Source organism: Tenrec ecaudatus, chromosome 13 (assembly GCF_050624435.1).
Source record: "Tenrec ecaudatus isolate mTenEca1 chromosome 13, mTenEca1.hap1, whole genome shotgun sequence".
Taxonomy (NCBI): Eukaryota; Metazoa; Chordata; class Mammalia; order Afrosoricida; family Tenrecidae; genus Tenrec; species Tenrec ecaudatus.
In genome coordinates, this window is record NC_134542.1 from 5,182,868 (window position 1) to 5,197,371 (window position 14,504).

Below are 14,504 nucleotides of genomic sequence, written 5' to 3' on the forward strand. Positions count from 1 at the left end.
GGCTATACTTCTTCCAACCTAGACTTTTGTCCTTTTGACAGCCCGTTGTACTTTCTGAATTCTTCTCCGGCACCTACATCCAATGCATCCATTCAAATTCCGGCTTCCTTCTTCCTTTGTCAGTGGCCTGTAGGATCATGACCTCTAAAGATATCCAGGTTCTCATAGCCAGTATCTGTGGATTCTACACGGTGTCTTCATCGCCTACCCCTCAAAACAAAAGTGAAAACCATGCCATTGAGTTGATGCCGCCTCAGTCACCCTGTAGGATGGGCTAGAACTGCCCCTGTGAGTTTCCAAGACTGTAACTGTTTACAAGAATAGAAAGCCCTGTCTTTCTCTTTCAGAGTGGTTGGTGGTTTTGAACTGCTGACCTTGCTGTTTACATCCCAACCAGGGTTCTTTTCTATGTTCAAAGAAGGTCACTTTTTAATGGGTCCCGGGGCTAGGACTTGAGCATACGTAGCTTTCTGGAGAGCATCATTTGGCCCATAACACATGGCAAAGGGGGAATTAAGGTTATTGATGGAACTGAGGCTGCCAGTCCTCTGGCTGAAACCAGGGAGAGTGTCCTGGGTTCCTGGGTGGCCCCAAGATCACCCCATGAGAAACAGAAGAGCCAGCGTGAGGTGGTGTAAGGAAGAACTCAGCCGGACTTGGCCAACTTTGAAGGTGGAAGGGGGTACAAGCCAAGGAATATGCACCATCTTGTGTGAGTCCCGTTGACTAAAGAAACCAATCCAGAGACACTCATATGTGTGTAAGAGAGAACTTTATATCAAAGAGCAATTGTACCTTAAGAAAACATTCCAGCTCAGTCCAGATCAAGTCCATAAGTCTGATATTACCCCGTGTTGATACTAGTTCATAAATTCCTTTTCAAACTCTTGCAGCCATGCAATGACGCTGAATGCAGGAAGATCACCGGCCAGTGGGTGGAAAGTCTTGTGGATCCATTGGTGGTGGAAGCATCTCAGCACTGGCATGGGTCTCTACTTGGATCCTCCAGCCCCAGAGCTCTGGCTCTATCAGCAGTAGCTCCATGTGTCTTATCAACAGGAATGTCTCGCAGGGAGACAGACAGAGAGAGAGGGAGAGAGAGAGAGAGAGAGAGAGAGAGAGAGAGAGAGAGAGAGAGAGAGAGAATGTATCTAGCCTCCAGTGATCCAGTGAGCTATTTATCTCCTTCATACCTCCAAATGAGGTCATCAAGCTGTGACCTGATTGACAGACTAGACTCCACCCCTTAGCAAGTTGACAGGAGATCATGTAACTGCCACACCTCTAGACAACTGGAAAAGATTAAAAAAACCATTCTCCCCCCAGAATCTCTGAGGAGAACACAGCCCTGGAGACTACTAGGAGACTTCTGACCTCCAGAACTGTCAGAAAACCCCTTGGATTTGTTGTGAGCCATGCGTTACAGCTGTAGGAGACGGACAATGCTGTCATGACCCACACTTAACAGACGTTAGAGAAACCAGGCTACTTGCTCAGCCTGCAACCTTCACAAACCAACACGCAGAGCTGTAGTTTCAGCTCAGGTTGGCGTGACTGCAGAGTGTCCAGGGGACCCCTTCAGGGTGCTGGCTCTCCACCAGGCATGTTTACATTCGTACTCTTGGGAATTAAATTTGGGAGCCCTGGTGGCAGAGTGGTTTACGAGTTGACCCGTTAATCTCAAGGCCAGCAGTTCAAAGCCACAGTGGAGATAGATGAGCGTTTCTACTCCCATAAAGGATTACAGTCTCGGAAACACAATCCCCTGGCCTCTGTTCTATAGGCTCCCTGTGAGTCAGAACCGACTTGATGGCAGAGAGTTGAGTGAGGGATGTTGATGTGAATGGAAGCTGAAGAAGTACTTCGGCTGCCTGGGATGCATCCTGACAGGAGCATCGCCCCAAGAGCTAGTCAGGGTAACTCAGGATAAGTGCAAGATTTGAGTTTCCAGGCTTAAACAATCATAGAATTAAATCCAGTCTCTTATAAAGCAATCAGACCAACATCTCAACCCACCCCGACTTTTTGTCCCGGGAAGCATTGAGGACGAGTGCGCAAATTCAGGGATACTCAGAAACTGCTGCACCCATGGCCATACATATTTATGAGTGTCACAGCATGCTGGCTGTTGACAGGCTGGCTTTCAGAATGTGTTGGGGAGGGCGACGTTCCTGGCTGGGTTGCTGTGCCCTCTGTCACCGCAGAATAAACTAAAGGGCGCCCTGGCTTTAACTTCGCCACCGACCCAGATGCTCAGCTCTCATTTAGAGTCTCCCAAGGGGTCTCCTCACTTATCACTGAGTTTCGTTTTTGTTTTCTTTCCCCAATTGCCACCTGAGAGGAAGGTCATATTGGCTTCTATTGTCACATCCCGTTTTTGCATTCCAACTGTGTTACTTTCCTAAGGCTAGCGTCTCGCGAGGACTGCACGTCCAGTGACCGAAAACAGAGATGCCTTGTCTCCTAGTTGTGGAGGCTCCAACCCACGCCCAAACTCACTGCCATCGAGTCAGTTCTGATTCGCAGAGACCCTATAGGATAGAGTAGGGCTGTTCCTGTGGATTTCAGAGACTGTAACTCTTTACGGAAGTAGAAAAGGCCTATCTTTCTCCTTCAGAGTAGCTGCTGGTTTTGAACTGCGGACCTTGTGGTTAGCAGCCCAATGTGTAACCACCACACCACCAGATGTCAACCTTATTGAGCTCTTCAGAGGGTGCCAAGGTGGAATCCTTCCACGTCTAGCTGAGCTTCTGGGCATGGCGGCTCACCTAGCTCCTTGGTTTATAGATCTCTGCCCCCGTCCTCTCATGGCCATCTCCCCTCCATGTCCCTGTGTGTCTGTGCCACTATTTCTCATCTCTGTGCGAGCAGATCTCTCCAGTCACTGCTTGCCCCTCACTCTTCCATTCCCACCAACAGGAGAGCTTGATCCACGTCACTGGATCCTAGCAACACCTGGGCTCTCAGCAAGGGTCGGCAACAAGGTCCACGCATGTGCCCCTTTGAAGTTCAAACCTGTGTTGTCCAGGGTCAACTGTGAAGTAGAAGTCACGGCTGACTTGGTGGGAAGTTGGAGCCCCAGACCACCATGTTGTTCATGGGTCAAGTGCATTTCCAAACAAGGTCACGTGCACAGGCACTGGGGGTAGAACTTTCTTTTGGGGAGGGGAGACACACAGTTCAATTCACAACACTGACCGTGTTTGTGGAGTTCCTCGGAGGTGTTGGGTCTTCCAAGGGGGATCGGATGGGTCAGGGCACAGATGTCTCACTCAGCTGCTCTGCAGTCCAACTCACCTCATATGTATCTGGTTTGCAATTTGGAGCCTTGGCCTGGCCTATTGTCTCAAACAAATGATCTGCTTCTCCAAACATTTTGAGAGTGTGGGGTGTCAAGGACTATGATAGCAAAGCTCTCTGAGACATTTCTTCTCCCCCAAAGTATGGGTGGCACAGGGACCTAGGCCCTTCTGTAGGGCCTGGGAGAGAGCTTTACGTCAAACAGACAAACGCCCCATTCTCCACGGGCTCACGGTCTTTACCAAAGCGAAGCATTCCATCCTACATTTCTATTTTGGGAACATTAGAGCGAGTCTGTAGTCTGCGCTTTCTTGAGTCCCCAAGACGTGGGGTTAAAATATATGCAATCGTCACACTAAGAATAGGACCTTCTTGTCCCTACTCCTCGATGATCCCATCATTAAGCACTCGGTTGCTAACAGAAAGGATGACAGTTCAAGCCTACCCCACAGCTCCTTGGGAGAAAGATCTATCGAATTGTTCCCATAGAGATTTCTCATGCAGAGGGCACTGCAAAGTGGATTCTTGAAGATGCAGTTAGGTTAAAATTTAATCCCTCATCGTTTGATCTCCCCTTTGATCCATTTGACATCTGTAGTAGTTTTTAATATTTTCTACCTTTCAATTGACATTTTTCTCTGTTTTACCTTGTTATTGTTGCTAGTTTATTTGTTTTTTTGTTGTTGTTGTTGTTCTTTTTATTGGGTAGATTTTTCTGCGTATGAAATCCAGGAGAGGTAAATTTATGGAGACAGTACCTGGATTAATGGTCCCTTGGAGGTATGGCACGGGGTGGCTGGGGGGTGGGGACCTGATACCAATGAATACAAGAAAGAAGAAAGGGTTCTAAAGTTGATGGTGATAATTACTGTACAACTCTCCTTGATATAATTGAACTGTTGACTTGTTTGCTGAGTGGATCATATGACAATGAAACTGTTTAAAAATCAAAATGAAACAAGAGACAAATAAACAAAAAGAGTCCAGCCAAAGAAAGCCCACGGGGTTGTTAGGAGTCAGAGCTGACGTGACCCCCCCAACCACAACCTGCTGACCTCTGGGAGATGCCCCCTCTGTGGCTAAGAGGCTAGGACTCAGGCCCCTTCTGCCGGGCACCCCCCTACTTCCTGGCAGTCACCTTGCTGTACTAACTTTATGGCCATGAGGGCCACAGTGGGCAGGACACCCCTCTCCTCATAGAGCGATCTAGTAGAGTCTCTGGTACCCTCGGGGCTAGCTGTGTTTGTGATGAAGATGCTTCTTCCTCTCTTGGTGCCAGATTCTGGGAGTTGGGCAAGATTCCCTGGGCTGGATCAGAGTCCGCGGGACGGATCTCAAAGTCTCTTGTCCTCTGCTGAGTAAGGCTTCATTCAGATTGACCTTGCCTGCCTGCCTGCCTGCCTGTCTCTCCTGGGAAAATTCTCTCTCCAGAGGCTCATCAATCCCTTCCCCAAATGGACTTCAGCTGAGCAGTCCACCAGTTTGCCAGACAAGCAAATTGGCCATCCTTGTAGTAGCCCCAGACTGGAAGGAACTCTGACCCCTGACAGGAAGTGAATGGGTGAACAGATGGTGGTGCGTTTGCCCTGTGTCAGACTTAAGAGCCTGTTGGGCCAGGAGAGGATTGTTGGCATCAACTTGTTTGGTTTCCTTGCTGGCTTAAAATCGCTCATCAATTCTAAAACAGTACGTTTCATGTACTCTTCCAGATCTGGGGTTTATCTCAAGAAGTTGAACATTTAGGGAGCCCCAAATCCCAGGGGGATGTTTGTGGGTCTTCTTCCTTCAGAAAGGTCTTCACTTCAGCTCATCAAGCCCTCCCTGGCCTGCTCACCACCCCCACCCCTGCCCTGCGGGCCTTTGGGTTCCCACCCCATGCATCACAGCCTCTAGGGTGATAGCTTTGGAATGGAGCTATTTATAGATTGTCCATTTATTTCTTCTAGGCCATGTCCATTTTTACCCATGTAAGAATGCTGTACCCAGATATTAAAATAGAGGGGATGGCGGGGGTGGGGTAAGGTGGGGGTTAGGTTAGGAAAGAACTCTCATCTAATAGTAGAAAACAGAAAGAAAGGATACCACTAATTGCCTGCTCTCACCTTCTAATCCCCCACAGAAGGTTGGTCCAAGGCAGGGGGTGGGGTGGGGTTCTCTCAAGGGCATTCCCTCCTCTGACATCATGTGGCTGTTGATGGAGGGGAGGGGCGTGACCCCTCTAGGATCAGGACCTGGCTGCCCTGACACTATTTCTGTTTCTTGGCTTGAGTTATGGGAGTCTTGCTGGGGCTCCAATACCATTAGAACGTGGCACCTACCTAAGCTCCATTGCCCTAAGGGAGATGTGACAGGTTTTATGTCAACTTGAATTTGTGTAAATGTGTAGGGGTGGAGTCCAACCAATCAATCAGGTCACAGCCTGATGATGCATTCTTAGGGGTGTGGCCTTTTTATAAGAGAGACCCTCTCTCTCTCTCTCTCTCTCTCTCGCTTACCTTCTACTTTCTTGTTTGCAGAGACTCAGTACCTGCCTTCAGGTGCAGCCCCCTGTGGACCTCCGGAACCTGAGAACTGTGGTTGCCCTGCCAGGTATCCACTGACCTTAGAGTCATGTGACTCTGCACCCACCACTCTTCCTGTGTCTCGCTTCACCTTCCTGATCTTTCTGTGTCTTGCTTCACCTTTCGGTGTCATTGACCTTCAACTATGTGAGGCTGATGAGGGACTTGTGGGCCAGCATTGGACTTGGAGACTTCAGTTGGGCTGGGCTGTGAAGCTTTCTTAATAAAGTGATGATTTAAAAAAATAATTTTATTGGGGGACTCTTACAGATCTTATAACAACCCATCATTCAATTGCATTAAGCACACTTGTACATATATTGCCATCATCATTTCCAAAACATTTATTTATACTTGAGTCCTTGGTATCAGCTCCTTTTTTCTCCTCCCTCCCCACCCTCCTACCTTTGTAAATCTTTGATGAATTATATATTATTATTGTTATTTTGCATCCTACGCTGTTGCTTGTCTCCCTTCACCCACATTTCTATTATTTGACCCCTTGGTTGAGCAAGGTGTTATATTTCCAAGCTTGTGATTTCTAACCCGTCCCCCTACCCCTCTATCTCCCCTCATGGTATAGCTACTGCCCACTACTCTTCTTGAGTGGTTTATCTGTCCTGAATTCCATGTGTTGAGAGCTCTTATCTGTACTGATGTATGCACTCCGGTCTAGCTGGGTTTGTAAGGTAGAACTGTGTCATGATAGTCGGTGGGTGGGGGGTAGGAAGCATTCAGGTACTAGAGGAATGTTGTGCATTTCATGGGTGCTGTACTGCACTCTGGTTGAATCATCCCTTCCTTGCCACCCTTCAGTAAGGGATGTCCAATTGTCTACAGTTGGGCTTTAGGTCTCTACTCGTACCCCCCTTGTTTGCATTGATATCATTGTTTTGGATATTTTGATACCTGGTACCTGATCCCATTGACACCTCACGGTCATACAGGCTGCTGTGCTTCTTCCGTGTGGGCTTTGTTGCTTCCCTGCTAGGTGGCCGCTTGTTTACCTTCGAGCCTTTAAGACCCCAGATGCACAGGCACCCTCAGCTTTCTTCACCACAAGGGGGTCACTTCTTGATATAAAACTCTTTCTTATACATGTGTGAGTGTCACTGGACTTGTTTCTCTAGGCAACTCAGCCTAACACTGGAGGTTCAGCCTTCTCTGAGTGCTCTGCTCAGTTTCCCTCCCGCTGAGCAAGGCAGTTTTCACATGAGAACAAGAGGCCAAGCCTTCAGGAAGGAGCTCTGGGGCCACAACAACTAAGTGTGGGGCTGCTACCCTCAGCCCCTAGCAGAGGAAAGACTTGGTGTTCTCCTCCTGGATTCTAGCCTAGGCATCCTAGAGGCAGGTCTGTTGTTGCCATTGAGTCCGACCCTTCCCACGGTGGACCTGTGGACAGCAGAACACAACGCTGGCTGTTCCTGAGCCGTCGCACCACCGTTGTAATGTTGGAGCCCGTTCTTGTACCTCCGTCAACGCATCTTGCTAAGTGTCTTCTTGTTGGCCCACCTTCTACTTCCCCAAGCACGAGGTCCTTCTGCAGGGACTGGTCCCTCCTGATCATACGACCAAAGTTCCTGAGAGCACGCTTCTAAGGAGCCTTCTGGCTCTGCTTCTTCCAAGACAGGTTGTTTGTTTGTGGACAGTCAATGCATATTCCATATCCTTTGGCGGAACCACCACTCCCAGGCACCCATTGTTCTTTTGGCTCTCCTTCGTGGGCTTCTGGAGCAACAGAAAACGCCCTGGCTGGGGTCAGATTCACCTTAGTCTGAAAGGGATAGCTTGGTTTTACAAGAAACACTATTCAGAGGTCCTATGCAGCAGTTTTCCCCAGTGCAAGGCGTCCTTTGATGTCTTGAACTTCCAAGGGCACTGGTTGTGGATCCAAGTGAAAAGAAATCCTCAGTATCTTCCATCCTTCCCCGCTTTGGCAGAAATTGCTCATTGGTCCAGAAATGGTGATTCTGGTTTCTCTAGTGTGGAAGTGAACTCCATGCTGAAGGCCTTAGCCTTTGATCTTCATCAGTACATGCTCCCAATTCGACTTTTCTTGGTAGCCTTACTATGAGTCAGTATTGAGTTGATGGCGATGGGTGTGGTATGTAAATTGGACCAGATGGACTGTACCGTTTGAGATATGGACTTTTCTCCCTTAACATAAGTTCCTTGCAATCCAGCTAGTTGGTTGGGCATGTCAGTAATGCCTTCCATCTTACATGTGAGTAGGATTTCACAGGTAACGGTCCCACGGTTTGTTTAGCCGTTCCCTCACTGAGGGGCATCTGAGCTTTTCTAAATCAAGCTGAAGCAAACCTTTCTTTTCCTTACCTTTTTGTAGTTGTCATAAAAAACGTAGATAACACGTGCTTGCCGGTTCCACCTCCATGAACATCTGTGTATGGGGTTTTGGTGGCCATTCCAATAGGAGAGGAAATACTTTCCTTCCAGGGAATGTCTCATAAAAAGGTTTATATCTAATCTAGCTTTCATAATCCCACTCTTCAGTTAGACTTGTCCTCTCAAAACACTTTTATGAGACACTTTTATTGATTCCCACCAGCCCTCTGCCAGTTTGTCCTGCTGTGGTGGCTGGTATGCAGCCGTGAGGCTGGAAGCCATGCCACCAGCATTTCAAATGCCAGCAAGATCATCCATCACGGACAAGTTTCAGTGGAGCTTTGAGGTGGACACAGACTAGGAATTAATGCCTCACGTTTTTCTTCCAAAAGCCAGTCACTGAATGTGTATGAGTCACAAGAGATACTGTCTGCCATGGTTCTGGGAGACGAGCCCTGCAGACGGGGAAGTACTACAGATGCACACTAGCTGTAGTGACAGGTCCCAACACAGCCATCACAGGTCCTGAAGACTTGCAGACCGGGACATGCTCGTCTAGCCAGACTGAAGACCGCCCACGAGTTGCAGGTGACCCCATGGTGACAAGCACTGATAACACAGGGGATCGCCACGGGACAAAGCTCAGGAGGCAGGGAGGGTTAAGGAAGAAGGAGAAATGAAAGTGGGAACCCCAAGAAGAAGTGGGGTAAATGCTGTCACCTGCGGGTACTGTAATCAACGACACGAAGCAACATGTGTAGCTACTGTTGACCAGAATACTGATCTGCTCTGTAAACTTTGACCCAATTCCCAATGAGTATTTTAAAACCATAGCACAAGAGAGACACTGTCTATGGGAAAAAAGCAGACCCCCCCTTCATGGAGCTGACTTTCTAAATACATAAGACAAGCTACGAGTGTGCTGGAGAGAATACAGCCAGGTAGACAGTGGAGGTGGAGAAGGAGGTGGAGGTGACCTTGGGGCAGGGTGGAGAATCGCCAGCAGAACTTCCAGAGAAGTCCATGGAGTTTTGATTCTCAGTCGGGGGGCAGAGGTGTGCTTCTCCAGGTTTGATGTGCAAACAGAGTCACAAAGGATCGAGAGACAGTGCAGATTCTGGTTCACTTGGCTGGGGTGGGACCAGAAGCCCTGGACTCCTAGGAGGTCCCAGGATCTGCTCAGGTAGGATTCACAGGGATTCACACTTGGAGTAGCAGGTGCCCCAAGGTATGAGATCCAATGATTTCAGAGTATATATAACTCTACAGAGAGGCTTCAAAACATTTAGGGGGGGGATTTCAGTCTCTTTTATTCCCCTTTTACCCCTCTCCCCCACCCCAACTTTCCGAAGCTCATTTCTATGCTATGGAATTGAAACAAAGTTTCCTTGAATTTTAACTATAAATAAAGATGCCTATGTTAGGTCAGCTCTTCAGGGCTGTAGTTACATTACCCAGCAATGACATCCACATGCTATTGTGTGGGAAACAGAAAGATTTCTCCCAAATCTTCTGCCCCAAATGTATGTTAGACTTTGGACACTGCTTGCAGCTAATGGTAAATGATTGTCAAGTTACCTCCCTGAAGGCAGTCAGTTGCCAGACTACTGTCTGGGCCACCACAGGTAGGGCCCCACTCCCTGCTGTTAAGGACAATGGGCTACTTCTCCCTAAAGGCTTGTGACCATTAGTTTGGTCCCTGTAGGTGGGGTTTACACCCTACTGATATGGTTTCTATGGAGATCCAGAGAACAGGTCAAACTTGCTCAGTGACATCCAAAGTTAGGCTGCCATCCTGAATCTAGGGTGATCTTGCTGCATGTATCCCCTTATTCCCTCCTCTTCCAATAGCATATGAAACCTTAGATCACCCCCTCCCATTACTGTATTACCTACAGCACAACCCTTCCTGTGACGTATGTCCTCACCTGTAATTCATGGACTTGCACGTCTCCCAAATATATATATATATAAGCCTTGCTTAGCAATAAAGATTCTCCTTGGCCTCAGCTCTTCCTATCCTCTCTCCCCTGCCCTTGCTCCCCTGTTCCCTTTCTCCTTGCCCTCCTTCCCCTCCCCCTCTCTCTTGCCCTCCGGTCTCCCATCACCACTTGTACCACCAAGCGGGGCTGAGGTGAGCATGCTACTATGAAATGTGTCTGACTCCATTATTTCAATCTCTCCTCTACCTCTCATGCTCTCTATGACTTTATTAATATCTATATTATAACCATATAATTGCACCTATCGAACCTGTGATTAGTTGGTGCTGGGGGAGCTGGCCTTTCCCTCACACTGTTCTCTCTCTGAGTTGGTGGACATGTTGAAGCCCTGGTTCCAGGGGTGAGTTCACACTTTGGCTTGGCAAGCTGAATCCAGGTTATCTACCAGGTGACTTTGCGGGGTCCTGTCTCCTCGGCCCTTCAGAATTGTCCCCCACAGTTCCAGCAGACTGGTGGGGGTTGGGTGCCTCTGTAGGCAGCTTGCTCTGGGGTTTGTCTTTGGAGATGGGCACACATGCACTGACTCCCTGCTCTGGGCAGACTTGCAGCCTGTGCAGGCTGAACGAGAGATTTGACTCCGTGGGGCCTGGGGACTCAGGGCCATGGTCTTGGGGGACACCATGGTCAATTGGCATGACGTAGTCTGAAAAGGCAACGGTCTACATCCTACTTTGGTGAGAAGTGACTGAAGTCTTAGAGCTCACGAGTGGCCATCTGAAGTGAAGACCACAGAAAGCAAGAGGCAAGGAAAGCAAAGATAGTTGGAAGCAAGTAGCCCAGTGAATTAAGGGACCATGCAGATACCAGTCTCCATGACCCTGAGATCAGAAGAACTAGATGGTGCCTGGCTGCCACTCCTGACTGCCATGAAAGTGATCTGGTTCTGGATTCACAGTGGAAACAGAAGGTCCTGGATAGAGTGGAAGCAAAGTGTGGAATAAATCAACATCCAGAAAAAGAAGACCAGGCTTACTGGTCAGATAGAGAGACTGGAGGAACCCCGGGGGTTATAGACCTTACTTATCCCCCTTCAGGCCTGGGACTGAACTCATGACTCAGCTGTCAACCCCAGAGCAGACAGGTCTATAAGCAGAACAGTCACACTGGGGATGTATACACACTTCAGTAGCACCAACCCTCTGGGGTCAGGAGGGTAGCATTCCCCCAGGACAAAGTCCAGGGGGGTTAAGGGAGAAGGAGGGATGGAAACGGGAAACGGGGGAGGAAGGAGGATGGGTGATGGTGCACTGAGGGGACTATGATACGTGGCACGAAACAAAATGTGCTTGAATTGCTTAATGGAAAACTGATCTGTTCTGTAGACCACTCAAATCACAATAAAAAAAAAAACAACTAAAAGAGACACTCCTAAAGCCCCATTTCCTTCCCGCGTATCTCCCAGGGCCCTCAGAAAAATCAAAACAGAAAGTGTGCTTTCATGCGCTACCTAGCTCTTGCCCAAGACTTCAGTGTGCACTCAACTAGCTCACCCTGGGCCACATCTGCGCTTCCCTCTGTCCCTCTGGGTTTCCGCTCAGGTGGTGGCCTTGGGTTTGAGAAAGCTGTGCTCCGTACATCCCAGCTGCACATGATGTGGCTTGAGGAAGTTGAGGAAAACCCACCTACCCCCGTCCTAGTGTCTGTTTTTATGGGAGAATGAGAGCAGGGGCTGGGCGAAGGAACCTTGGGAGGCTAGATAGGCATGCCATTTCTGGATGGCCCGGAGCTCTCTGGCAATGAGAAAAGCTATGGTTCTCAATCATCTGGCTTCCTGGCTACCGATAGGCAGTACCAGATCCTGCTCTGCCTCCCGGCCGACGACGTGCTAGAAATGAAAGCGCAGAGAGGAGCTGACCTTTGGTGCAGCAAAGTCCTGCAGGAGTAGGAAGCTTGCAGCAGATCCCTGGGCCTCAGGCTGCCAGGAGCAGCAGAGCCAGAACCAGGGAAGCTTCTGGAGCTTGCTCAGTCAGTCAGTCCCGTGTCTGGTGGAGGGTGGTGAGAAAATGGTGGTGAGAACACTTGGGTGGCCTTTCCAACCATGGTGCTTTGCACACACCCCTGATGCTCCTTGACGGGGTGTGGGTTAGCAGGAGGGTCTTGAGGCAGGGAACCCCGTGTGTATGAAAGCAGTGCTTCTCCTCTGCTTCCTGGGCATCCCGGAAACTCACGGGGGGCAGGGGATAGTAGGAGCTGCGTGCCTGAGAGGTGGCTGGGGGAGCATGGACCCCACTTCTGAGCCCACATCATCTTCCCTTCAGCCTCTTTTCTTTCTCTTCCCATTTCCGGATGACCTTGGAGGAAGGGGAGGGGGTTGAGTCTCAGACACCCTGCCCCACTCCCCTATTGGACTGAGACCGAGCAGGGAATAAACCGCCTCTCTGGTGATGGTGAGATGACTTAGATATTGGGCTACTAACTGTGATCAGCAGTTCAAAATGAGTAGCTACTTCATGGGAGCAAGATGGGCTTTCTAATCTCCTAAAGTTACAGACTCAGAAGCCCCCAGGGCAGAGGAGAACGCTATGGGAGTAGAAAGTCTCGCCTACTGCCCTTGTACTTAGCAAACTAACACACAATCCACTACAGGGCCACTCTGAGTTGGGCTCGACTAGGGCTGTGAGTTTGGTTTTGATTTTTGGTGTTATGCTGAAGGAGCCCTGGTGGCATAGTGGGCTCCGAGTTGGGCTGCTGTCCACTAGTTCAGCAGTTCAAACCTACCAGCTGCTCTGCTGGAGAAAGATGAGCCTTTTTACTCCCATAAAGAGTTACAGTCTCAGAAACCCACAGGGGTCTGTCTCCTCTGTTCAGTAGGGTCACCATGGCTGTGTTGGACATGTTGTCAGGAGAGACCAGCCCCTGGAAAGGGACGCCATGCTTGGTGAAGTAGAGGGGCCACATCCACGAGGAAGGCCCTCCAGGGGACGGATGGGCACCGTGGCTGCATCCATGGGTTCAGGTAGAGGAACAATGTGAGGACGGCACAGGACCGGGCAGTGTTTCCTTCCTTCCATCGTTCATGGGGTCACTATGAACTGGAACCGGCTCAATGGCACTTGACAACAACGAATCCCCTTACAACTGATTGTCTGGTCACCTGAGACCACATCATGGCAGATGGTGGCATCAACGCATGACTGCCTCACGTCTGAGAACCACGGGTCAGCTATTGTTACTATTAGCGAGTCAGTTCCAGCTCATAGCAGCTCTGAATCCTAAAGAACACAAGTCCTGTGCTGTCTTCTCTAGCCCTGCTGGGCTTGAACCGCTGTTGCAGCCCCTGTGGCAGTCCATCTCATCAAGGGTCCCATCGCAGGTGACCACCTCACGGGGGCACGAGGACTCTGCTGCATACCCCCAAATCGCTGAGAACCACAGCCCAGCCAAGCCGACACATACTTTGAAGGCATAGTTCAATCTACAGAATAGGTGGACAGAGCCCCGATGGTCTCCCTCTGAAGGGTCGGGAACTGGGGGGCCCGCAGGCTGTGCAGGTTGAGCCTGGACTGGAGGTCCCCTCTCGACGGGCCTCTTGGTCAGCTTGCTTTTTGACTTCCTCACCAGCACCACTGCCTGTCGCCATCACGGAATGCCAGGTGTTTGGCAAAGATCATGTGAGCCCAGGTCTGAGATGTTATGTTCAGGTTATTTTCCTTTGCGTGCTTCCCTGTTCTCCACTTGAGAACATTATAATTCTCTGCTTCCTAGGAAACAGTTCTATTTTCCGTGTAGAAAATGCCCCTCTTCCGTAAGATTGTAAAGAATAAAATAAAAATAATCCATTGCCTCTCTCGCTCATTGATGGGCATGGCTAACCTTGCGGGTGATTTTCAGTCCTTTGTGTGGGCGCGTGCACGAGATAATACATGTGTCTGTATATAATAGCTCATTACTACCACATCATATTACATGGGGAGCCGTTTCTCATGCCATTAGAAATCTTGGGAGGCTAATTTTACTGGGTGAATAATGTTCATTTTTATAGCAACACTTTCGGTTATTTAAGCGTTCTTCGGTCGGGAGTCATGTAGGTTGCTTGTCGTCTAGTTCAGCCCAACAGCTAAACATCTTTATTAATCTCTGCTGGAATTCCAGGGTCCACCTATAGGCTGGGTCCATGAGAGTGGGGCTGCTGCGCTCCGGGTAGGTTACTGCTCAGCCTTTGTGTACCCACCACCAGCGACCTCTGGGAAGGGGTGGGGTAAAGCTCATCACAGCCATGGGTGGGGAGAAGGGCTTTAACTACTCTCCTTTTCTGATGTCCCTTTGCTGAAGGGCGCCATCTGAGCAGAAATCTCAC